Raw genomic sequence first — 24,175 nt, forward strand, 5'->3', positions numbered from 1 at the left:
AGTTTCTCTCACATTGAAATGAGATGCTGATTCCTCCACATGCCTTCCCTCCCTCCAGATCAATGACAAAACGCATTCTCCTGTGCCCTAATCCAGGACAGCATTCTTGACAGGCAGAGTCCAGGATGGGGCAGTCCCGATGTAAACCCACAGTTTCGAGGAACCAGCTGGCCTTGGACCTCTCTGAAGAGCTCTGGAACCAGAAGGGCTGGCGGTCCTCTAAGTCACCTTAGCCTACCTGGAGAGACCTCCGAGGCGGGAGGTAGGAGCTCCGTCCTTAAGGGCAGGTTTGAGAAGTCAAAAACGCTGGGGGGCCTGGGTACCACTAGGTGGCGCTCAAAACATACAGTTGCTCTTGGAGGCCAACAGTGGACCGAAGAACCTCTGTTTAGCTAGATTTGGTCTGTGGGGCATTTGTTCTTTAAGTGAGATGCACTTTAGAGTCTAGAAGCTGCAAGGACCCCACGAGCTCTGGGTTGGTGGACTTGGTAATACTTTCTCTGACTTCCCTACTGACAAAGGAGGGAAGGCTTGAGAGGTGGTGCTGGTTGGAGGCTCCTGCGAGATGTCAGAGGCACCTACCTCCGTGTGGGCTGCTGAGACAAGCATGCCCACGCGGAGCCTCTGTGTGGTTATGAAGTGTCAACACCCCGGCCAGGCCTGGAAAGAATCTTAAAGAATCTACCCTGGGCTCCACGTCCCTTCCAGGCTGGCTCAATGCCCACACCCCTTCCAGATCCTGCCCCCTGCAGATACTTTGATCTACCCCACCACGTTAAGTATACTTTAGGGAAAGAGTCCTCTGGAGTCAGTTGGGAGGCTCAAGGTTTTGTCCTGCCTCTGCCGCTAGCAGTGTGCCTTGGGCAAGACTTGTACACATCTTTGCTAGATTCTGGACTGAGTCCAAATCCTGTCTTGACCACCCACAGCTGTGGTGCCCTCTTAGGAATGTTACTTAACCTTCGTGAGCCTCAGGTTCACAACTGTCATCTGGAGATAATAAAGACACTCATCTCATCTCATAGTGTAGTGAAGTTTTATTTTTTATTTTTTTAGAGACAGGATCTTGCTCTGTTGTCCAGGCTGGAGTGCAGTGATACGATCATAGTTCACTGTAACCTTCAACTTTTGGGCTCAGGTGATCCTCCCACCTTGGCCTCCCAAAGCACTGAGATTACGGGCAGGGAGCCACCATGCCAGCCCCAGCATCGAGTAAGTGCTTGATGGACATTGGCAGTTATTATTTTATCACATTTATTTATTTATTTATTTTGAGACGGAATCGCATTCTGTCACCCAGCCTGGAGTGCAGTGGCACGATCTCGGCTCACTGCAACCTCGGCCTCCCAGGTTCAGGTGATTCTTCTGCCTCAGCCTCCTGAGTAGCTGGGACTACAGGTGCACACCACCACGTCCAGCTAACTTTTATATTTTTAGTAGAGATGGGGTTTCACCATATTGGCCAGGCTGGTCTCAAACTACTGACCTCGTGATCCACCCACCTCGGCCTCCCAAAGTGCTGGGATTACAGGCGTGAGCCACCACGCCCGGCCTTATTATTATTATTATTGTTGTTTTTGAGACATAGTCTCACTCTGTTACCCAGGCTGGAGTGCAGTGGCATGATCACAGTGCACTGCAACATCTGCCTCTGGGGCTCAAGTGATCCTCTCACCTCAACTTCCTAAGTAGCTGGGATTATAGGTGTGCACTGCCACATCTGGCTAATTTTTTTTGGTGGGGGGTATTTTTAGTAGAGACAGGGTTTCACCATGTTGCCCAGGCTGGGTCTTAAACTCCTAAGCTCAGGTGATCCCGCCACCTCAGCCTCCCAAAGTGCTGGGATTACAGACGTGAGCCACCGTGCCCTGCCATTCCTATTGTCACTAATTTTTGTACCTCTCCCATCTCAGCCCTAGCATAGGTGTACTTGTTTTCAATTGCTGCTGTAACACATTACTACTAATAGAATGGCTAAAAACAGCACAAATTTATTCTCTTACAGTTCTAGAGGTCAGAAGTCTATAATCAAGATGTTGGCAGAGCTGTGTTCTCTCCAGAGACCTCAGGGGAAAATCCGTTCCCTTGCTTTACCCAGCTTCCAGAGGCCATCCATGTTGCTGGCCTTGTGACCCCTTCTTACATCTCTCCAACCTCTTGCTTCCGTCACCCCATCTTCTGCTACTAATTTGATCCTCTTGCGTCCTTTTAAGGATTTGTACCTTGGACCCATACAGATAATCCAGGATAGTTTTCTCATCTCAAGATCCTTAATAACCTGTCTGCAAATTTTCTTTTACCATGGGCAGTAACATATTCGCAGATTTCAAAGATTAGGATATGGATGTCTTTGGGGGCCATTATTCAGTGTAGCACTCTGCGAAAACAGATCCAGTTCAAAATAAATAAGGATTGGGAAAGGGCTTCATGTGGTTTTATCTTTATATCCCCAGTGCTATGATTTGAATGTTTGTGTTTCCTCAAAATTCATATGCTGAAAACTTAACCCCCAAGGTGATGGTATGAGGAGGTGGGGCCTTTGGGAGGTGATTAGGTTTAGACGAGGTCATGAGGATTGGGCTGTTATGATGGGATTGGTGCCCTTATAAAAACAGCCACAGAGAGACCTTTGCCCCTTCCACCACGTGAGGACACAGTGAGAAGGCACCGTCTAGGAGCCGGGAAGTAGGCTCTTACCAGACACTGAATCTGTTGGCATCTTCATCTTAGACATCCAGCCTCCAGAACTGGGAGAAATAAATTTCTGTTGTGTATAAGCCACCTCGTCTGTGGTATTTTGTTATAGCAGCCTGAATGGATTAAAACACCCAGAGTCTAGCACATTGCCTGTTTGGCCTGGAAGGTACTTACTTACTGAATGAGTGAGTATGGTGAACATTACTGGTGCTCACCAATACCCAGCTCTCCTCTCCTTCTTTGGGTGGGGGCACATGACTAATGACTAGCTTTGGCCAATGAAAGTGAGCACAAGTGAGGTGTGTTACTTCCAGGCTGAGTCAGTGGAAGCCTCCATGTGACACTTCAGCCTCTGTCCTTCCCTGCCATGTTAAATGTAGAGGCCTTCTCTCAAGACGGACTGAAGCAGCCTGGATTGTGTGTCACTGCCTGGAGAACAGGCACCCTGGATTGTTACCCACACCTACCTGCTTATATAACCAAGAAACAAACAGGAAATTTGGGGAATGCTTGTCACTGTAGCATAGCCTATCTGAGTCTATCCAATGCAATGAGTTAATGGAACTGCCCAATCTTTAAGGTCCAAATCAAAACTATGTTATAGGTAGAAGAATCAGCCACACAACATACCTAACTAGTGGTCTTTGGCATGCCCAGGTGGGTGGGTAGTTCCCTCTGCTTCCATGTTTTGCCCAGTATCTAATACTGTATAGCCTCTCTGCTTTGGTTTCCTCATCTGTAAAATCAGGAAAATAATAGTACCTACTTGAGACAACTGTTGAGAGATTATATGATTTAATGCATATAAAGCATTTTAAACAGTGCCTGACATGTGGTTTTGTTGTTGTTGTTGTTGTTGTTTGTTTGTTTGTTTTTTTGAGGTGGAGTTTTTGCCCTTGTTGCCCAGACTGAAGTGCAATGGCTCACTGCAACCTCTGCCTCCCAGGTTCAAGTGATTCTCCTGCCTTAGCATCCTGAGTAGCTGGGATTACAGGCGCCTGCCACCAAGCCCGGCTAATTTTGTATTTTTAGTAGAGACAGGGTTTCACCATGTTAGCCAGCCTGGTCTCGAACTCCTGACCTCAGGTGATCTGCCCGCCTCGGCCTCCCAAAGTGCTGGGATTACAGGCATCAGCCAGCATGCCCGGCCATGGTAAGTCTTAATATATGTTTGTTATCGTCATCACCACCATCATCACCACTCCCATCACCACTCCCATCACCACTCTCATCACCACCACCACCACCACCATCAACATCACCATCACCACCCCCATCACCACCACCATCACCACCACCATCATCACCACCAACATCACCACCATCACCACCACCACCATCACCACCACCATCATCACCACCAACATCACCACCATCACCACCACCATCATCACCATCATCATCATCACCATCATCACCACCATCATTATCACCATCATCACCACCATCATTATCACCATCATCATCACCATTGTTATCAGGAGGAGGAGCAGGAGAAGGAAGAAATGTTACTCGCACTTCCAGTGTGCAAAGGAGAGAATAAATTTGATCAAATTCAGTAAAGATAAATGCTAGTAATAGCAATCTCACCTTGTCAACTTTAACAAATGAAGCCAATAGAAATTAATTTTAAGGCTAGGCTTGGGGGTTCACGCCCGTAATCCCAGCACTTTGGGAGGCCAAGGTGGAAGGATTGCTTCATCCCAAAAGTTTGAGGCCAACCTGGGCAACATAACAAGACCCTGTCTCTACAAAAAAAAAAAAAAGTCAGGTGTGGTGGCCTGTGCCTGTAGTCTCAGCTACTTGGGAGGCTGAGGTGGGAGGATAACTTCCCAGGAGGTCAAGGCTGCAGCAAGCTGTTATCGTGCCACTGCACTCCAAAGCAAGATCTTGTCTCAAAAAGAGAAAGAAAGAAAAGAAAAGAAAAGAAATTCATTTAAAACGTCTTACACATTGTCATGTTTGTTTCTTCCTCTGAGACCATCAAAGTTTCTCGTCCTCTTCCTCCTCCTCCAACTACTTAAGAGACTTATGACTAATTAGAAATCTTTCTTGGAAAAGTAAGAGAAGCTGGGAAGTGAGGAAGATAGCCTGTAATGAGACTTTATAAATAAATTTCTACATAATCAATATAGTTCAATGATTTCCCAGAGACACTGGCTTCTCTGCCGTGCTATCAGTCACAGTTTCAGCCAGTGAAAGCAAGGAATGTGTTAGAAGCCCAGGTGGCAACTTTAGGACTCTCAGCTGCTTTGATGTAGTTGCTCACTGAAGCTGGACTGTCCATTTAAGAAATCATTCATTCATTCACCACGTATTTGTTGAGCACTGCTGAGGTCCAGGCACTGTTCTGGGCAGCTCTGGGGTGGGACTGGCGGGTGTTAGGACACTCCCCACCCGCTTCTGATGATTGGTTCGGGAACAGACATGTGACCCATGCAGCTGAGGAACTGTTTGCTGGAGGTCCTGAGAAAGTTCCTTTCTTTTCCATAGGGCAAGAAAGAAAATGAAAATTATTTATGCAGTAGGTGTATAAAAGTGCCATATGCAAAAAATTTTCATCACAGCACGGCCTGCAACAGTGAATCACTGGAAGAAATCATAGAGTTTCGTTAAGCAAGCTGTGGTATCTCAATAAAAAGCAATGCCATGCTGTTATTTAAAATAACGCAATGACTATAAAACATGAAGAAATGTTTACATAAAGATACCAAGAGAAAAAATTATACACAAAACTATATAGATATGCTGTGAGGAATTAAAATGAGAAGGTCATAATTAACAAATGGAAGTAAGGTCTTTGTAAGACTGCTGGGATTATGAGTATTTAAAAACATCCTTTGAATTATTTTACAGTAGTCTCTATATTTTATTTCTTCTAAAGAACCCTCACAGTAATTTCTAAACAGGTGAATCAGTTGGTTGCCATTTCCTAGGGCCTCCTCAGTGAGCACATTACTCCGATTTTCCTGGAAGTCACTCTACAGTCGTGAGGGTTCCAGCCTTCTGATGAAGCCAACGCTGAGTGTGGCAGAGAGGAGGGACGGAAAGGGACAAGCTCCCTCAGGATCTCAGCGAGCTGCTTGACCACTCTGCTGGACTCTTCCTGGGTAGCTGGCAAACTGCCAAATTATTTCATCTGACTGGGGTTGGACTTGTGATTGAGGCAGACAGCATTGTAACCTAAACCCTCCCCATAGCTGCGTTCACTTCTTTCATCACATGTTAACACCCCTACAAAATCAATGTATTACCTTGCAAAAGTTGTTGAAAAAGAGTCACTTTTGGAGAAGGTGTTCTGTGGAAGCAACCATTCCTTATGCTCTTGTCACTAAGCTCTCCAGGGCACTGTACTGCTGCCAGATTTGAGAACCACTGCTCAGGTGCAACTCTATTTCAGAGTGTGCCCAGGAATCACAGGCAAGGCAGCCCAGCGCAGATAAAGAGAAGTTGATTGAAGGGAATCAACATCATGTGTATTTCTTATTCCTACAGATGCATAATCAAATATATAAGTAAAAATTGACATTTCCTTTGAGAACTACTTGGACAGTGACCTGAACATCTCAAGAAAAACCTTGGTGGAATTGCACGAACCTGATTTGGGTCAAAATTAAGCACCACGCTGAAAATCATGCCTTTGTGAAATGACAAATTGAAAGTGTTCAGAAATTGCATTTGAACTAGTTGAGATCCTGATACAGGTTAGTGGTTCTTTACCTTACCATTTGATGAAAGGGTGACATTGATGATTCAACCATTTTAGCAAGCTTTATTTGCTCTATTTGTAATGAAAATGTAATAATAGTAACATTTCATTGGTTCTAAGCTGCAATTCTACGGCCCCCCACCCCCTAACCCACATACATTTTTAGCAGCTGTGTAATTGGGATGGGTCTTAAGATCAGTGTCTTACAGTCATTGACACAAGGTCATAACATGGTTGTCATTGCCGACACCTTCTGGTGAGATCCAGAAAGACCCGGGAACAAAATTTGCAGAATGAGTGAGTGTCAGCAGCCTGGGAGAAACCTCTGAGACCTCACCGTAGCATCTTTGTAAGAACTGCTTCCTCATCAACGCTCTTGATGGCAAAGGGTGACTTTGTGTTGAGAGATACACACAATGACAAAATTGAGCTGAAAATCACAAACAAGATTTAGACTCTCTGAAAAAGTTTGGGAATAACTTAACCAACCTTTTTCACTTGTTTTCCTATTTTGAGTGCCCAAGGGTGACACGAGATGTCTAAATAAGTCTAAAAAATTACTTTCAATAAGTCTTTTTAAAAAATTATTATACTTTAAGTTTTAGGGTACATGTGCACAACGTGCAGGTTTGTTACATATGTATACATGTGCCATGTTGGTGTGCTGCACCCATTAACTTGTCATTTACATTAGGTATATCTCCTAATGCTATCCCTCCCCCCTACCCCCACCCCACAACAGGCCCCGGTGTGTGATGTTCCCCCTCCCGTGTCCATGTGTTCTCATTGTTCAATTCCCACCTATGAGTGAGAACATGCAGTGTTTGGTTTTTTGTCCTTGCGATAGTTTGCTGAGAATGATGGTTTCTAGCTTCATCCATGTCCCTACAAAGGACATGAACTCATCATTTCTTATGACTCCATAGTATTCCATGGTGTATATGTGCCACATTTTCTTAATCCAGTCTATCATTGTTGGACATTTGGGTTGGTTCCAAGTCTTTGCTATTGCAAATAGTGCTGTAATAAACATACGTGCGCATGTGTCTTTATAGCAGCATGTTTTATAATCCTTTGGGTATATACCCAGTAATGGGATGGCTGGGTCAAGTGGTATTTCTAGTTCTAGGTCCCTGAGGAATCGCCACACTGACCTCCACAATGGTTGAACTAGCTTACAGTCCCACCAACAGTGTAAAAGCATTCCTATTTCTCCACATCCTCTCCAGCACCTGTTGTTTCCTGACTTTTTAATGATCGCCATTCTAACTGGTGTGAGATGGTATCTCACTGTGGTTTTGATTTGCATTTCTCTGATGGCCAGTGATGATGAGCATTTTTTCATGTGTCTTTTGGCTGCATAAATGTCTTCTTTTGAGAAGTGTCTGTTCATCTCCTTCACCCACTTGTTGATGGGGTTGTTTGTTTTTTTCTTGTAAATTTGTTGGAGTTCATTGTAGATTCTGGCTATTAGCCCTTTGTCAGATGAGTAGATTGCAAAAATTTTCTCCCATTCTGTAGGTTGCCTGTTCACACTGATGGTAGTTTCTTTTGCTGTGCAGAAGCTCTTTAGTTTCATTAGATTCCATTTGTCAATTTTGGCTTTTGTTGCCATTGCTTTTGGTGTTTTAGACATGAAGTCCTTGCTCAAGCCTATGTCCTGAATGGTATTGCCTAGGTTTTCTTCTAGGGTTTTTATGGTTTTAGGTCTAACATTTAAGTCTTTAATCCATCTTGAATTAATTTTTGTATAAGGTGTAAGGAAGGGGTCCAGTTTTAGCTTTCTACATATGGCTAGCCAGTTTTCCCAGAACCATTTATTAAATAGGGAATCATTTCCCCGTTTCTTGTTTTTGTCAGGTTTGTCAAAGATCAGATAGTTGTAGATATGCGGCATTATTTCTGAGGGCTCTGTTCTTTTCCATTGGTCTATATCTCTGTTTTGGTACCAGCACCATGCTGTTTTGGTTACTGTAGCCTTGTAGTATAGTTTGAAGTCAGGTAGCATGATGCCTCCAGCTTAGTTCTTTTGGCTTAGGATTGACTTGTCATTGCGGGCTCTTTTTTGGTTCCATATGAACTTTAAAGTAGTTTTTTCCAATTCTGTGAAGAAAGTCATTGGTAGCTTGATGGGGATGGCATTGAATCTATAAATTACATTGGGCAGTATGGCCATTTTCATGATATTGATTCTTCCTACCCATGAGCATGGAATGTTCTTCCATTTGTTTGTATCCTCTTTTATTTCCTTGAGCAGTGGTTTGTAGTTCTCCTTGAAGAGGTCCTTCACGTCCCTTGTAAGTTGGATTCCTAGGTATTTTATTCTCTTTGAAGCAGTTGTGAATGGGAGTTCACTCATGATTTGGCTCTCTGTTTGTCTGTTTTTGGTGTATAAGAATGCTTGTGATTTTTGCACATTGATTTTGTATCCTGAGACTTTGCTGAAGTTCCTATCAGCTTAAGGAGATTTTGGGCTGAGACGATGGGGTTTTCTAGATATACAATCATGTCATCTGCAAACAGGGACAATTTGACTTCCTCTTTTCCTAATTGAATACCCTTTATTTCCTTCTCCTGCCTAATTGCCCTGGCCAGAACTTCCAACACTGTGTTGAATAGGAGTGGTGAGAGAGGGCATCCCTGTCTTGTGCCAGTTTTCAAAGGGAATGCTTCCAGTTTTTGCCCATTCAGTATGATATTGGCTATGGGTTTGTCATAGATAGCTCTGATTATTTTGAGATACGTCCCATCAATACCCAATTTATTGAGAGTTTTTAGCATGAAGCGTTGTTGAATTTTGTCAAAGGCCTTTTCTGCATCTATTGAGATAATCATGTGGTTTTTGTCTTTGGTTCTGTTTATATGCTGGATTATGTTTATTGATTTGTGTATGTTGAACCAGCCTTGCATCCCAGGGATGAAGCCCACTTGATCATGGTGGATAAGCTTTTTGATGTGCTGCTGGATTTGGTTTGCCAGTATTTTATTGAGGATTTTTGCATCGATGTTCATCAGAGATATTGGTCTAAAATTCTCTTTTTTTTGTTGTGTCTCTGCCAGGCTGTGGTATCAGGATGATGCTGGCCTCATAAAATGAGTTAGGGAGGATTCCCTCTTTTTCTATTGATTGGAATAGTTTCAGAAGGAATGGTACCAGCTCCTCCTTATACCTCTGCTAGAATTCAGCTGTGAATCCCTCTGGTCCTGGACTTTTTTTGGTTGGTAAGCTATTAATTATTGCCTCAATTTCAGAGCCTGTTATTGGTCTATTCAGAGATTCAACTTCTTCCTGGTTTAGTCTTGGGAGGGTGTATGTGTCGAGGAATTTATCCATTTCTTCTAGATTTTCTAGTTTATTTGCGTAGAGGTGTTTATAGTATTCTCTGATGGTAGTTTGTATTTCTGTGGGATCGGTGGTGATATCCCCTTTATCATTTTTTATTGCGTCTATTTGATTCTTCTCTCTTTTCTTCTTTATTAGTCTTGCTAGCAGTCTATCAATTTTGTTGATCTTTTCAAAAAACCAGCTCCTGCATCCATTGATTTTTTGAATGGTTTTTTGTGTCTCTATCTCTTCCAGTTCTGCTCTGATCTTAGTTATTTCTTGCCTTCTGCCAGCTTTTGAATGTGTTTGCTCTTGCTTCTCTAGTTCTTTTAATTGTGATGTTAGGATGTCAATTTTAGATCTTTCCTGCTTTCTCTTGTGGGCATTTAGTGCTATAAATTTCCCTCTACACACTGCTTTGAATGTGTCCCAGAGATTCTGGTATGTCGTGTCTTTGTTCTCTTTGGTTTCAAAGAACATCTTTATTTCTGCCTTCATTTTGTTATTTACCCAGTAGTCATTCAGGAGCAGGTTGTTCAGTTTCCATGTAGTTGAGCAGTTTTGAGTGAGTTTCTTAATCCTGAGTTATAGTTTGATTGCACTGTGGTCTGAGAGACAGTTTGTTATAATTTCTATTCTTTTACATTTGCTGAGGAGTGCTTTACTTCCAAATATGTGGTCAATTTTGGAATAGGTGTGGTGTGGTGCTGAAAAGAATGTATATTCTGTTGATTTGGGGTGGAGAGTTCTGTAGATGTCTATTAGGTCCGCTTGGTGCAGAGCTGAGTTCAGTTCCTGGGTATCCTTGTTAACTTTCTGTCTCATTGATCTGTCTAATGTTGACAGTGGGGTGTTAAAGTCTCCCATTATTATTGTGTGGGGGTCTAAGACTCTTTGTAGTAGGTCTCTAAGGACTTGCTTTATGAATCTGGGTGCTCCTGTATTGGGTGCATATATATTTAGGATAGTTAGCTCTTCTTGTTGAATTGATCCCTTTACCATTATGTAATGGCCTTCTTTGTCTCTTTTGATCTTTGCTGGTTTAAAGTCTGTTTTATCAGAGACTAGGATTGCAACCCCTGCTTTTTTTGTTTTCCATTTCCTTGGTAGATCTTCCTCCATACCTTTATTTTGAGCCTATGTGTGTCTCTGCACTTGAGATGGGTTTCCTGAATACAGCACACTGATGGGTCTTGACTCTTTATCCAGTTTGCCAGTCTGTGTCTTTTAATTGGAGCATTTAGCCCATTTACATTTAAGGTTAATATTGTTATGTGTGAATTTGATCCTGTCATTATGATGTTAGCTGGTTATTTTGCTCGTTAATTGATGCAGTTTCTTCATAGCCTCAATGGTCTTTACAATTTGGCATGTTTTTGCAGTGGGTGGTACCAGTTGTTCCTTTCCATGTTTAGTGCTTCCTTCAGGAGCTCTTTCAGGGCAGGCCTGGTGGTGACAAAATCTCTCAGCATTTGCTTGTCTGTAAAGTATTTTATTTCTCCTTCACTTATGAAGCTTAGTTTGGCTGGATATGAAATTCTGGGTTGAAAACTCTTTTCTTTAAGAATGTTGAATATTGGCCTCCACTCTCTTCTGGCTTGTAGAGTTTCTGCCAGGAGATCAGCTGTTAGCCTGATGGGCTTCCCTTTGTGGGTAACCTGACCTTTCTCTCTGGCTTCCCTTAACATTTTTTCCTTCATTTCAACTTTGGTGAATCTGACAATTATGTGTCTTGGAGTTGCTCTTCTCGAGGAGTATCTTTGTGGCATTCTCTGTATTTCCTGAATTTGAATGTTGGCCTGCCTTGCTAGATTGCGGAAGTTCTCCTGGATAATATCCTGCAGAGTGTTTTCCAACTTGGTTCCATTCTCCCCATCACTTTCAGGTACACCAATCAGATGTAGATTTGGTCTTTTCACATAGTCCCATATTTCTTGGAGGCTTTGATCATTTGTTTTTATTCGTTTTCCTCTAAACTTCTCTTCTTGCTTCATTTCATTCATTTGATCTTCCATCACTGATACCCTTTCTTCCAATTCTTCAAATCAGCTACTGAGGCTTGTGCATTCATCACGTAGTTCTCGTGCCATGGTTTTCAGCTCCTTCAGGTCCTTTAAGGACTTCTCTGCATTGGTTATTCTAGTTAGCCATTTGTCTAATTTTTTTTCAAGGTTTTTAACTTCTTTGCCATGGGTTTGAACTTCCTTCTTTAGCTCGGAGTAGTTTGATCGTCTGAAGCCTTCTTCTCTCAACTCGCCAAAGTCATTCTCCGTCCAGCTTTGTTCCGTTGCTGGTGAGGAGCTGCGTTCCTTTGGAGGAGGAGAGGTGCTCTGATTTTTAGTTTCCAGTTTTTCTGCTCTGTTTTTGCCCCATCTTTGTGGTTTTATCTACCTTTGGTCTTTGATGATGGTGACATACAGATGGGGTTTTGGTGTGGATGTCCTTTCTGTTTGTTAGTTTTCCTTCTAACAGTCAGGACTCTTAGCTGCAGGTCTGTTGGAGTTTGCTGGAGGTCCACTCCAGACCTTGTTTGCCTGGGTATCAGCAGCAGAGGCTGCAGAACAGCGGATATTGGTGAACAGCAAATGTTGCTGCCTGATCGTTCCTCTGGAAGTTTTGTCTCAGAGGAGTACCCAGCCGTGTGAGGTGTCAGTCTGCCCCTACTAGGGGGTGCCTCCCAGTTAGGCTACTCGGGGGACAGGGACCCACTTGAGGAGGCAGTCTGTCCATTCTCAGATCTCCAGCTGCGTGCTGGGAGAGCCACTACTGTCTTCCAAGCTGTCAGACAGGGACATTTAAGTCTGCAGAGGTTTCTGCTGCCTTTTGTTTGGCTATGCCCTGCCCCCAGAGGTGGAGTCTACAGAGGCAGGCAGGCCTCCTTGAGCTGCGGTGGGCTCCACCCAGTTCGAGCTTCCCAGCCGCTTTGTTTACCTACTCAAGCCTCGGCAATAGCGGGCGCCCCTGCCCCAGCCTCGCTGCCTCCTTGCAGTTTGATCTCAGACTGCTGTGCTAGCAGGGAGCGAGGCTCCGTGGGTGCAGGACCCTCCAAGCCATGCGCGGGATATAATCTCCTGGTGTGCCATTTGCTAAGACCATTGGAAAAGTGCAGTATTAGGGTGGGAGTGACCCGGTTTTCCAGGTGCCATCTGTCACCCCTTTCTTTGACTAGGAAAGGGAATTCCCTGACTCCTTGCACTTCCCAGCTGAGGGGATGCCTCGCCCTGCTTTGTCTCATGCTGGGTGCACTGCACCCACTATCCTGCACCCACTTTCCGACACTCCCCAGTGAGATGAACCCGGTACCTCAGTTGGAAATGCAGAAATAACCCGTCTTCTGTGTCGCTCACACTGGGAGCTGTAGACTGGAGCTGTTCCTATTCAGCCTTCTTGGCTCCACCCCCTCAATAAGTCTTAAAAATTTTAAGAGATCTAAGAAAGTACTATGTCATAATTTAACTAGTAGCATCTTCGGTTTGCTTCCTCAATGATATATAAAATAATGGTGCATGTTATAATTAACAACATATTACATACAATAAAATACAGTAACAGTTCACACATATAGAACTTCTAATCTGCCATGGGTCAGTGCTCCATTCATGTTAACTCATTCAAGAGCCATTTTATAGATAAGGAAACTGAGGCACTTAGAAGATGCAACCACACAGGCAGAGATTGGTAGAGCTAGATGGGATTCCAACCCAGGCAGTCAGCCCCAGGGTCTGTATGATAGCATCTCACCGAGAGAGGTGCTACTTTGCAATGTGTCAGATAATAACTGGTGAATTGTTGACCAGATTTGTATTTTAACAAGCATAACACTGATTAAGAAAAAAAAAAGTGCAAATATGTTGTGAAAATGAGGCCAATTGTGTGACTGGTAAAATAGCAGCAGAAGAAACTTGCATCAACGCTATTTATCACCCAGAACATTCCAGAAGGTGCTGCTTCATTCATGTATGGCCTCTCACACCAGAGTGTTTCTCGTTGTGTTCCATGGAGTGTTGAAAAGAGTAGAAATAAAAGTAGTTTGGGTACTTATCTCTTCTCATAACTTATATTGAAATGGGGAGTGACTTTGATGACTTCTACACAGATGTTTGCAGCCTTTGTCAAGGGAAGAAGCAATCTCAGTTGTCAAGGACTGAATTCAGGCCTGAGTTATTATTGTTTGCCAAGTTTTAAGTAGACATTAGGACAAAGGGTAAACCTGTGAATTTAGTGTTTGACCTAATAGGAAAGCCTAGCCCTCAATACTGTATTTAGCAGATTTTTTAAAAAGGCTGAATTAGTTCAAATTTTATTTTATTTTATTGCTTTTATTGTATTTTACAAGACTGATAGGATGACAATGAAATTTGAGATATCAATGGCTATAATTGATTATGGAGACCGAGTCTTTGGAGGCTTAATTCATTTTCAGGTGACAAAAGTTACAGCCTTGGTGATAAAATAGAACACAAAAAAAATCAGTCATCTTTGTTCATGGAAATAACTTTCATCTTAGTTCATGGAAATATCTTTTGAAAACTGTTTTCTAAGGAGGGGAAGAGAGAGAGAGACAGAAAAAAAGAGAGAAAGAGCAACTGGGATCAGAGACTGCTAAATTCCACCATCTGATACCAGCTTCTTGCTGTCTAAGAGGATGTTTATGGAATTAATATGGTTTGGCTGTATCCCCACCCAAATCCATCTTATCTTGAATTGTAGCTCCCATAATCTCTATATGTTGTGGGAGGGACCCAGTGGGAGGTAATTGAATCATGGCGGCAGGTCTTTCCCATGCTATTCTCGTGATAGTGAATACATATCACGTGATCTGATGATTTTATAAAGGGGAGTTCCCCTCCACACTCTCTCTTGCCTGCCACCATATAAAACGTGCCTTTACTCCTCCTTCACCTTACACCATGATTGTGAGGCCTCCCTAGGAACGTGGAACTGAGTCCATTAAACCTCTTTTTCTTTATAAATAAGCCAGTCTTGGATATGTCTTTATTAGCAGTGTGAGAATGGTCTAATACAGAATGTCCATGGATAGGAGCCTCAAAGAGGTGCGTGGTACTTCCTCCCTGACAGCACTTTCTCCCCTGAGACTTCCTTGCTGTCTGCCATCTGCTTTCTGCACCCAAATGTTTATGAGCATCTGAATTTTCCAGCTATCATGAAAAGAAATTGCCCTGAATCTGCTTGCAGTATGCACTCACTTCAATTCAGTACAAATTTTCCAGAATTTCTTGGTACTTTAGCATTGCATTCATTGACTGAAAAAAAAAAGGTAGAATTTTTTGAAAAAATGTGTAAGTAATTTAAAGCATTATTGTTGCATTAAATTCAATGCAGCTGCATTACTGGGGAATATCTGAAATCCAGGTGAATCTTAAAGTGAAAACTAAGATGAGCAGATACATTTCTAACTTCCTGGTCAGCTCAGTCTAGACCTCCAAGCCCCCAGGATTCAGTGATCATTTTTGCTGCCCCAAACGATACTGGTGTGGAAAAGTTTGAGGCGCTCTAGGTTACAAAGAGTCCCTTGAGCCTCTTGGCCATTGGTCATTAAGCAGAAAAATACACCCGGTTCCTTCTGTCCTTGGCTGCCTCCCATTGCTATTTACCCATGACCATGGTCTGCCCATTGGCAGGCAGGGTCTTTTGGAGTTAAGGGCTTCCTTGGCAGAGTGTCCCCTGTAGTTTTAGACCAGGAGGTCCATGGAGTGTGGTTTTCAAGGCTAAGTCAGAGACCACCCCAGAATTTTGAGTCTGAAATGGAGCCTGTTCCTTTGGCCAATCTCACCTGGTTTTGGTATAGGAGGGGTTAGGAATGGGTAGTAGGTGGCTAGAGCTGTGATGGTCTCCATTTAGGAGCCTAGTGAAACCAACAGAGTCTATACTTATGTGTGTATAGATGATGGAATCTTTGACATTCTTTGAATAAGGTGTTCCCTTAGGTTTTTTTTTTTTTAAAAGAGAACATATTTCCATGTATTTTAACATTTATTCATTCCACAATATTTGTTTTGTGTGTGCTGCACTAGGCCTGGGGAATACAGCAGCAAACAAAACAGGTAAAAACCACTGCCCTCACAGAGCTTACATGCTAAGGTGGAGAGAGAGCAAATTTAAAAGACGATTAAATATCTGGAATGTCTGATGGTGATTGCTGCTATAAAGAAAAACGAGGGAAGAGGAGTGGGAATATGTGTGTCTGTGGGTGAGTTACAATTTTAAGTAAGATGGTTAAATGCCACTGAACAGGTGACATTTGAGCAAACCATCAGCAAACTGATGCTGAGTCAGTTGCTTTGAAGGTGCAGCCTGCTGGACTGCCTGAAGGATTGGATAGAGGATATGAGAGAAGGTGAGAAATTGAGGATGACTCCAATGCGTGGTAGGCAGTTTATGACACAGCTCACAGTGACCCCCACCTCCTGGTATTCATGCTCTTGTATAACTTATTTCTTCTTGAGTCTGTGATGGACCTAGTGACTTTTTTTTTTTTGAGACAGAGTCTCACTCTGTTGCCCAGGCTGGAGTGCAGTGGCGTAATCTTGGCTCACTGCAATCTCCACCCTCCAAGTTCAAGCAATTCTTCTGCCTCAGCCTCCCGAGTAGCTGGGATTACAGGCGTGCGCCACCAAACCTGGCTAATTTTTTGTATTTTTAGTAGAGACAGGGTTTCACCATCTTGGCCAGGCTGGTCTTGAACTCCTGACCTCATGATCCACCCACCTCGGCCTCCCAAAGTGCTGGGATTACAGGCGTGAGCCACTGCACCCTGTCCGCCTTTTTTTTTTTTTTTTTTTAATCATGAATAGATTACAGCAAAGTTGATGGGATCTCATTTCTGTGGATATATCACCAAGATTGTGACTTCTGTCTTGCTGGAAGATTCTCTCCATTGCTTTCTTGGCTTTAACACTTCAGTGAAGCAATCTGCCTTGTTGAGAGGCCCACATGGCAAGGAGCTGAGGGCAGCCCCTGACCAACAGCCAGCCAGGAACTGAAGATGTCAGTCCAGCTACCCCTGATGAACTGAATCTTGAACCACGTGAGCTTGGAGTGCATCCTTCCCAGTTGTGCCATGAGATGAGAGCACGGCACCAGTCAACAGTGTGACTGTTCTTTGAGAAAGACACCAAAGCAGAGGGGACAGCTAAGCCATATCCAGATTCTTCACCCACAAAACTGAGATAATACATGTGTGCTTTTTAAACTGTTAAATTTTGGGACAATTTGTTATGCCACAATATATAATTAATACACAAGGTTTTTGGCAACTGGAAGAATAAAATTAGTATTTATGATATCACAAGATGAGTGTAGGTAGAGCGTTTCTTTACAGGGAGATTTCAGGGTTTCTTTTTTTTTTTTTTGGTGATGGAGTCTCGCCCTGTTGCCCAGGCTGGAGTGAATTGGTGCAATCTCGGCTCACTGCAACCTCCACTTCCTGGGTTCAGGTGATTCTCCCACCTTAGCCTCCTGAGTAGCTGAGATTACAGGCACCTGCCATCATGCCTGGCTAATTTTTATAGAGACAGGGTTTCACCATGTTGGCCAGGCTGGTCTCGAACTCCTGACCTCAGATGATCCGCCTGCCTCGGCCTCCCAAAGTGTTGGGATTACAGGCGTGAGCCTCTGCACCCAGCTGATTGCAAGTTTTGGATATGTACAATACACATAAGTATCTATTTTTGTGATAATACTTCTCACTAATTTTTCAAATGGTAGTTAGCTACCAATATGTAGAATCTAAATACTCTCCATGAGCCACCTTAAAACAAAGTTATTTAAGGCATCTTCAAAAATCAGATTCTAGGCCGGGTATGATGGCTCACACCTGTAATCCCAGCACTTGAGGCCGAGGCAGGTGGATGGTTTGAGCCCAGGAGTTCAAGACCAGCCTGAGCAACATAGAGAAACCCCATCTCTATTAAAAACACAAAAATTAGCTGTGCGTGGTGGTGTGTGCCTGTAGTCCTAGCTACTTGGGAGGCTAAGGTGGGAGGATCACTTGAGCCCAGGAAGTTGAGGCTGCAGCGAGCCGTGATCACGCCGCTGCACTCCAGTGTGGGTGATGGGAGAGAGACCCTGTCTAAAAAAAAAAAAAAAATCAGATGTTATGATAATTTTAGTCATAATTATTTCTGGAATTGGAAAACATCAAATACAGTACCAACCCATGAATTCTGATGTCTCACTTTTAGAATTTCTTTATTCTTTTCTTTCAATTTGCACAAAAACCAGAATAAAATTTATCTTTGTATATCTGTGACGAAAAGATTATTTGCTGGAGCAACTGGACAGGACAAACCATTTAAGAGAATGTGCTTTTTAGCATTTAAGGACTTATATGTTAATGAAGTAATTCACTGTTAAAAGTTTGCCCAACTTCCTGAGGTTTTGAATGATGATAGCTTAAATGGAGATCAAAAGTAAGATATGGAACCAAGAGAAATGAAGGAGGTGAAATCAGCAGGCTGTGGTGATTGGCTAGAAGTTGGAGTAAGGAAGAGGGTAGTGTACAGATATTGTATGGTGCTCATCCTCTCTTGGCAGGAAAGGTGCTCATCCTTTATAAAACCAAAGGATTGTTGTGGAGAGCAGCTGCTAGGTCTCCACACAAAATCCAACCGTTATTAGTCTCAGCCATTCTGATCATTCCATGGGAAGCCCCTGCCCACGACTTGTTTAGGAATGGGCATGTGACACAATCCTGGCAAAAGGCTATTAAGTAGAAACTTTCCTTTCTGTGTGTGTTGCCTGGAACCAGGCAGCCATCTTGGGACTACAGTGGAGTTCCATGAAGAGATCATGAAGAGATCAAGCCAAGGGCTGAGGGCGGTCAAGTGGGAAGACAGAGGGACTTGGGTCCTTAGATTGTGTGGTTGAACCACCACATTTGCCAATCCTGAAACCCCCACATGTGGGGACTTGTTTTTATAGGAAGTGGGACATTTTCTAGTGGTTTAAGTCATTTTGAGTTGGGTTTTCTGTTACTTGCAGCTAAATGCACTCTGAGACAGGGACATTCTAGAAGAAGCTCCAGTTTTCTGGCTTTATCAGTGGATCCATTTTCTATAACAGCACATTCAGAAGGAGAAGGCAACAGGCCTTGGGAAGTGGGGAGAAAGGATGACCTTGGTTCAGGACATGCTTAGCAGTGCTGGAGGGACAACAGGTGAGGACATCTGCTGAAGGTTTGAGGTGCAGATCTGGAGGTCAGGAGTGAGTTCACAGGAGATAGCACTATGGCAATCCTTGAGGGGCACAGAGAGAGGGAGATTGAAACATAGGCTTTGGCTTGGATCCACCCTTACTTCTTAATACCTGTGTCACCTGGGGAAAGGCACTTCTTTTTTTTTTTTTTTTTTTTTTTTGAGATGGAGTTTTGCTCTTGTTGCCTCTAGGCTGGAGTGCAATGGTGCGATCTCAGCTCACCGCAACCTCTGCCTCCCGGGTTCAAGCGATTCTCCTGCCTCAGCCTCCCGAGTAGCTGGGATTACAGGCATGCGCCACCACACCCAGCTAATTTTGTATTTTTAGTCGAGACAGGGTTTCTCCATGTTAGTCAGGCTTGTCTCAAACTCCCAATCTCAGGTGATCCGCCCACCTCAGCCTCCCAAAGTACTGGGATTACATGCATGAGCCACTGTGCCCAGCCTTTTTTAATTTTTTTTTTAATTTTTGTTGTTGTTGTTTTTGCTGTTGTTGAGACAGAGTCTCACTCTGTCACCCAGGCTGGAGTGCAGTGGCGTGATCTCGGCTCACTGCAACCTCGGCCTGCTGGGCTCAAGTGATTCTCATGCCTCAGCCTCCTGAGTAGCTGGGATTACAGGCGCCCGCCACCGTGCCAGGCTAATTTTTGTATTTTCAGTAGAGACGGGGTTTCACCATGTTGGCCAGGCTGTTCTCAAACTCCTGACCTCAGGTGATCCTCTCGCCTTGGCCTCCCAAAGTGCTGGGATTACAGGCATGAGTTACCACACTCAGCAGCACTTTGCTTTTTAAAGCCTTTATTTCCTCCCTTGTAAAATGGAAATTCTTGCCTTAGTGTTTCCAAAGTAGAAATTCTTATCTGTGTGTGGCAGAGACCATGCTAGGATCTTCACCAAAACTTGTTTTTCTTTCCTCCAGGGCCCATGGACAAACCACACATGCCAGTGTCCCTGCTGTTAGGGAGGGGTCATATTGATGGACTCTGACCAATAGCATGTGATGACTTCTCTTCCTACACCTGTCAGCTGGGAGCTGAGAATCCAGGGGGAAGCTTCTAAGGCTCCAGGAGGATGAGCTTTTAGATGGAAGGAACCTGAGTCCCTGAGTGACTTGGTGGAGAACCTCCACCCCCTAATCAGCTACACTGGACGTGACACGAGTGAAAAATAAACACTGGGCATGTTGCTTTTATAGCAGCTAGCATTCCTTACCCAGGCCCATCTACCCAGCATTTCCCAGTGTCTGATACACAAGATGATTTAAGTATACCCAAACAGTTTTAAATGTTCACTTCTTACACATTTGTTTTATAGGTATGCTTTCTTGATGTATTACATATTTGTTTTATAGGTATTTCTTTATTAACAAAGAACCATAGACTGGGTGGCTTAAGCAACATTTATTTCTCACAGTCCTGGAGGCTGGAAGTCCAAAATCAGGGTGCCAGCAGGGTCGGGTTCTGGTGAGGGCCCTCTTCCGGTGTGTAGACTGTCAACTTCCTGTTGCATCCTCACTTGATGGAAAGATGGCTAGAGAGCTCTCTGGGGTCTCTTTTTTGAAAAAAATTTTGTTTATTTATTTATTTTTTTTTTATTTTACTTTAAGTTCTGGGATACATGTGCAGAACGTGCAGGTTTGTTGCATAGGAATACATGTGCCATGGTGGTTTGCTGCATCTATCAACCCATCATCTAGGTTTTAAGCCCTACATGCATTAGGTATGTGTCCTAATGCTCTCCCTCTCCTTGCCCCCCTCCCCCCAACAGGACCTAGTGTGTGATGTTCCCCTCCCTGTGCCCATGTGTTCTCATTGTTCAACTCCCACTTATGAGTGAGAACATGTGGTATTTGGTTTTCTGTTGCTGTGTTAGTTTGCTGAAAAGGATGGCTTCCAGCTTCATCCATGTCTCTGCAAAGGACATGAACTCATTCTTTTTTATGGTATGGTATAGTATTGGTATAGTATGGTATAATATGGTATAGTATTCCATTACGTATGTGTGTCTGGGGTTCATTTTATAAGGACACCAATTCTATTCATGAGGGCTCCACCCTCCTGACCTAATCAACTCCTAAAGGCCCTACCTCCTAATACCATCCCATTGAGGGTTAGGGTTTTAACATATGAATTTGAGGGGTCACACACATTCAGACCACAACAAAGTATTAAATACACACACAAAAACCTCGTCAGCCTTATGATTTCAGAGATATTATCACTTAGGACAAAGATTGGTTTAATTATGCGAGTTGGTTAAAGAAAAATGTCAAGTAAATAACAAAAGGTGGCAGGTGGAAATGGCAAAAATTGTGACAGTGACACACAGGCTGGCTTACTCCATGTGGTTATTGTGAGGCTCAAATGACATCGTGTATGTGAAGTCCCTCTCGTGAGCTGGCCTAGGGGGCCGAGGCAGGTGGATCGATTGAGCCCAGGAGTTTGAGACAAGCCTTGGCAACGTGGCAACACCCCATCTCTACAAAAAGTACAAAAAATTAGCCAGGCATGGTGATGTGCATCTGTAGTCCCAGCTACCCAGGAGGCTGAGGTGGGAGGACTGCTCGAGCCCGGAAGGTGGAGGCTGCAGTGATCTGTGATTGTGCCACTGCACTCCAGCCTGGATGATAGAGTAAGATCTTGTCTCTACAGCAACAACAAAAGTCCCTCTCCTGGTCCGGCGCATAGTAAGTATGTGACAGATAGTAGCTCTCATCTTGTAATATGCAACCTGCATTACAGGATGGATTCCACCACCTCTGGTTTGCTGTTTACTTGCCTACTGCCCTTCATCTCTGAATCTCTAGTAGTAGCTCCATGCCCAGCACCTAATGGGGCCACATAAATAGAGACTGAGTGTTAATTATTAAAGGGGCATAACATCCTTTCCAGAATCACAGATTTGAGTACACTGGGCTATGAGCCCTGTGCAGACAAGAACTACATGTGTCTGACTGAGTGCTGTATCCCCAGCATCCAACCCAGAACCCAGTGCTTGGTTGGTGCTCAAGAAATATTTGTTATGAATGAACATACTTATCTGAATTCCTCTCATAGACTCCTACACTGCCCAACCTGGCCTGAGCCTTGAGAACAATACTTCTTAGCTAAAGAAGAGGAAAGTAGTCTGGGCGTGGTGGGTCACACCTGTAATCCCAGCACTTTGGGAGGCCGAGGCGGGCGGATTACCTGAGGTCGGGAGTTCGAGACCAGCCTAACCAACATGGAGAAACCCCATCTCTACTAAAAATACAAAATTAGCAGGGCGTGGTGGCACATGCCTGTAATCCCAGCTACTTGGGAGGCTGAGGCAGGAAAATCGCTCGAACTCAGGAGGCGGAGGTTGCAGTGAGCCGAGTTCGTGCCATTGCACTCCAGCCTGGGCAACAAGAGCGAAACTCCGTCTCAAAAAAAAAAGAGGAAAGTAAAAGTATGAAGAAGCAAAGTGACTTCACAAAGTCACACAGGTATGGGAATGTGCAGTGGGGTTTTTGAAAGTCACATGGGACATGAAGCAGTTCTTTGCTGTGCAAGACTGTCCCAGGCATTGCCTGCCAATGCCCATGAAAGCCAATGGTGTCTCTAATCACTGTGATAATCAGAGATGCTCTGGAAGATCTCCAAAACACCTCATAGGGACAGTACCCCCCTGGGAACTGCAGATCCAGCCTGTCCTTCCAAATGGATGAAGAAACTAAGACCCATGGAGGAAGACAGGCTTCCTCAAATGATGAAGCCAGCATTTGGAACAAATTCCTGACACTGGATTAAGAATCTTTCTCTAGGGCCAGGCAGGTGGCTCATATCTATAATCCCAGCATCTTGGGAGGCTGAACTGAGAGGATTGCTTGAGCCTAGGAGTTCAAGACCAGCCTGGGCAATAGAGCAAGACCCTGTCTCTATAAAAAATTTAAAAATTAGCCAGACATGGTGGCTTATGCCTGTAGTCCCAGTCACTTGGGAGGCTGAGGTGGGAGGATGACTTGAGCCAAGGAGGTCACAATCAGGCCACTGGACTCCAGCCTAGGCGACAGAGTGAGACCTTGTCTCAAATTTAAAAAAAAAAAAAAAAAAGACTTTTTCTCCAATCATTGAGAGTAGGGCTTGTTCAGATCATAAAGGAAGCTCCTGGAGGGACAGGGGCTTGGGGCTCATCAGGACTCAGCACCGCAGGGTGGTACTAAGGCAACTCCCATGAGCTGATGAGGAGGGAAGCCCCTGGGATGCTCTGGCCTCTGCCCCTGTCCCTTCTCCCCTGCGGCTCAGCCCTGCCTGGGGAGGAGAGCAGCAAGGGGGTGGGAGGGTGTGGGCAGAGATAAATCTGCTCCCAGGCAAAAGCTGGCTCTGACTCCTAATAGAACTGAGATGAGTGCGTGTATTTTAAAGCAAATAAATGTTTCAAGACCTGAGAAGGGAGACGTTAATGGCTCCATTCGAATTCAGCAGAATTTATTTTCCATTAGGGTTGGGCTTTCTGAGAAGCTTGGTTCAATCAAGGTTAGACATGAAAACAGCACTGTGGCTGAGTGGACACCAAGTTCCCCTCCACCCACTGCACATTGCTTAATTAGAGCTCCTGACCTGCAGCCGCCCTTGGCTGGCCCACAGACAGATGCACTAGTCTTTTCTGCTCCTTTTGTTTTTTTCTTTTTTTTTTTTTTTTTTTGAGACAGAGTCTTGCTCTGTCGCCCAGGCTGGAGTGCAGTGGCGCGATCTCGGCTCACTGCAAACTCTGCCTCCCGGGTTCACGCCATTCTCCTGCTTCAGCCTCCCGAGTAGCTGGGACTACAGGCGCCTGCCACCACGCCCGGCTATTTTTTTGTATTTTTAGTAGAGACGGGGTTTCACCGTGTTATCCAGGATGGTCTTGGTCTCCTGACCTCGTGATCTGCCCACCTCGGCCTCCCAAAGTACTGGGATTACAGGCGTGAGCCACCGCGCCCGGCCACTCTTTTTGTTTTTTTCTATGTTGGATAAGATTATCTTTTCAAACTTATTTTCACAATCAGCACTGAGATGACCAACTAGCCAAGCTGCCCCGTGTGCCTGCCACCTCTCCATCCACGGGTGCCTGCCAGCCGGTAATGAGAAGTTTGCCTTGCCCTTTAGAACCATTATTTTAAACAATGAATGGTGTTTGCAGAAGTGAGATTGCGAATAGAGATTCATAATGAATAGCTTCAGCAATAATTACTTATTTTCTATATTTATCGAAAATGACTACATACAG

General features: G+C 44.1%; 1 long non-coding RNA gene across 1 annotated transcript; it reads left to right on the forward strand.

Moving 5' to 3' along the window:
• The first annotated feature begins 6,192 nt into the window (after positions 1 to 6,192).
• On the forward strand, positions 6,193 to 20,137 carry LOC107967625 (uncharacterized). Its single transcript, XR_001708247.3, has 3 exons — positions 6,193 to 6,401; positions 18,735 to 18,909; positions 19,866 to 20,137. It is a non-coding gene; the product is annotated as an uncharacterized LOC107967625 (long non-coding RNA).
• The last annotated feature ends 4,038 nt before the right edge of the window (positions 20,138 to 24,175 follow it).

The sequence above is a fragment of the Pan troglodytes genome, chromosome 10 (assembly GCF_028858775.2).
Source record: "Pan troglodytes isolate AG18354 chromosome 10, NHGRI_mPanTro3-v2.0_pri, whole genome shotgun sequence".
Classification (NCBI taxonomy): domain Eukaryota; kingdom Metazoa; phylum Chordata; class Mammalia; order Primates; family Hominidae; genus Pan; species Pan troglodytes.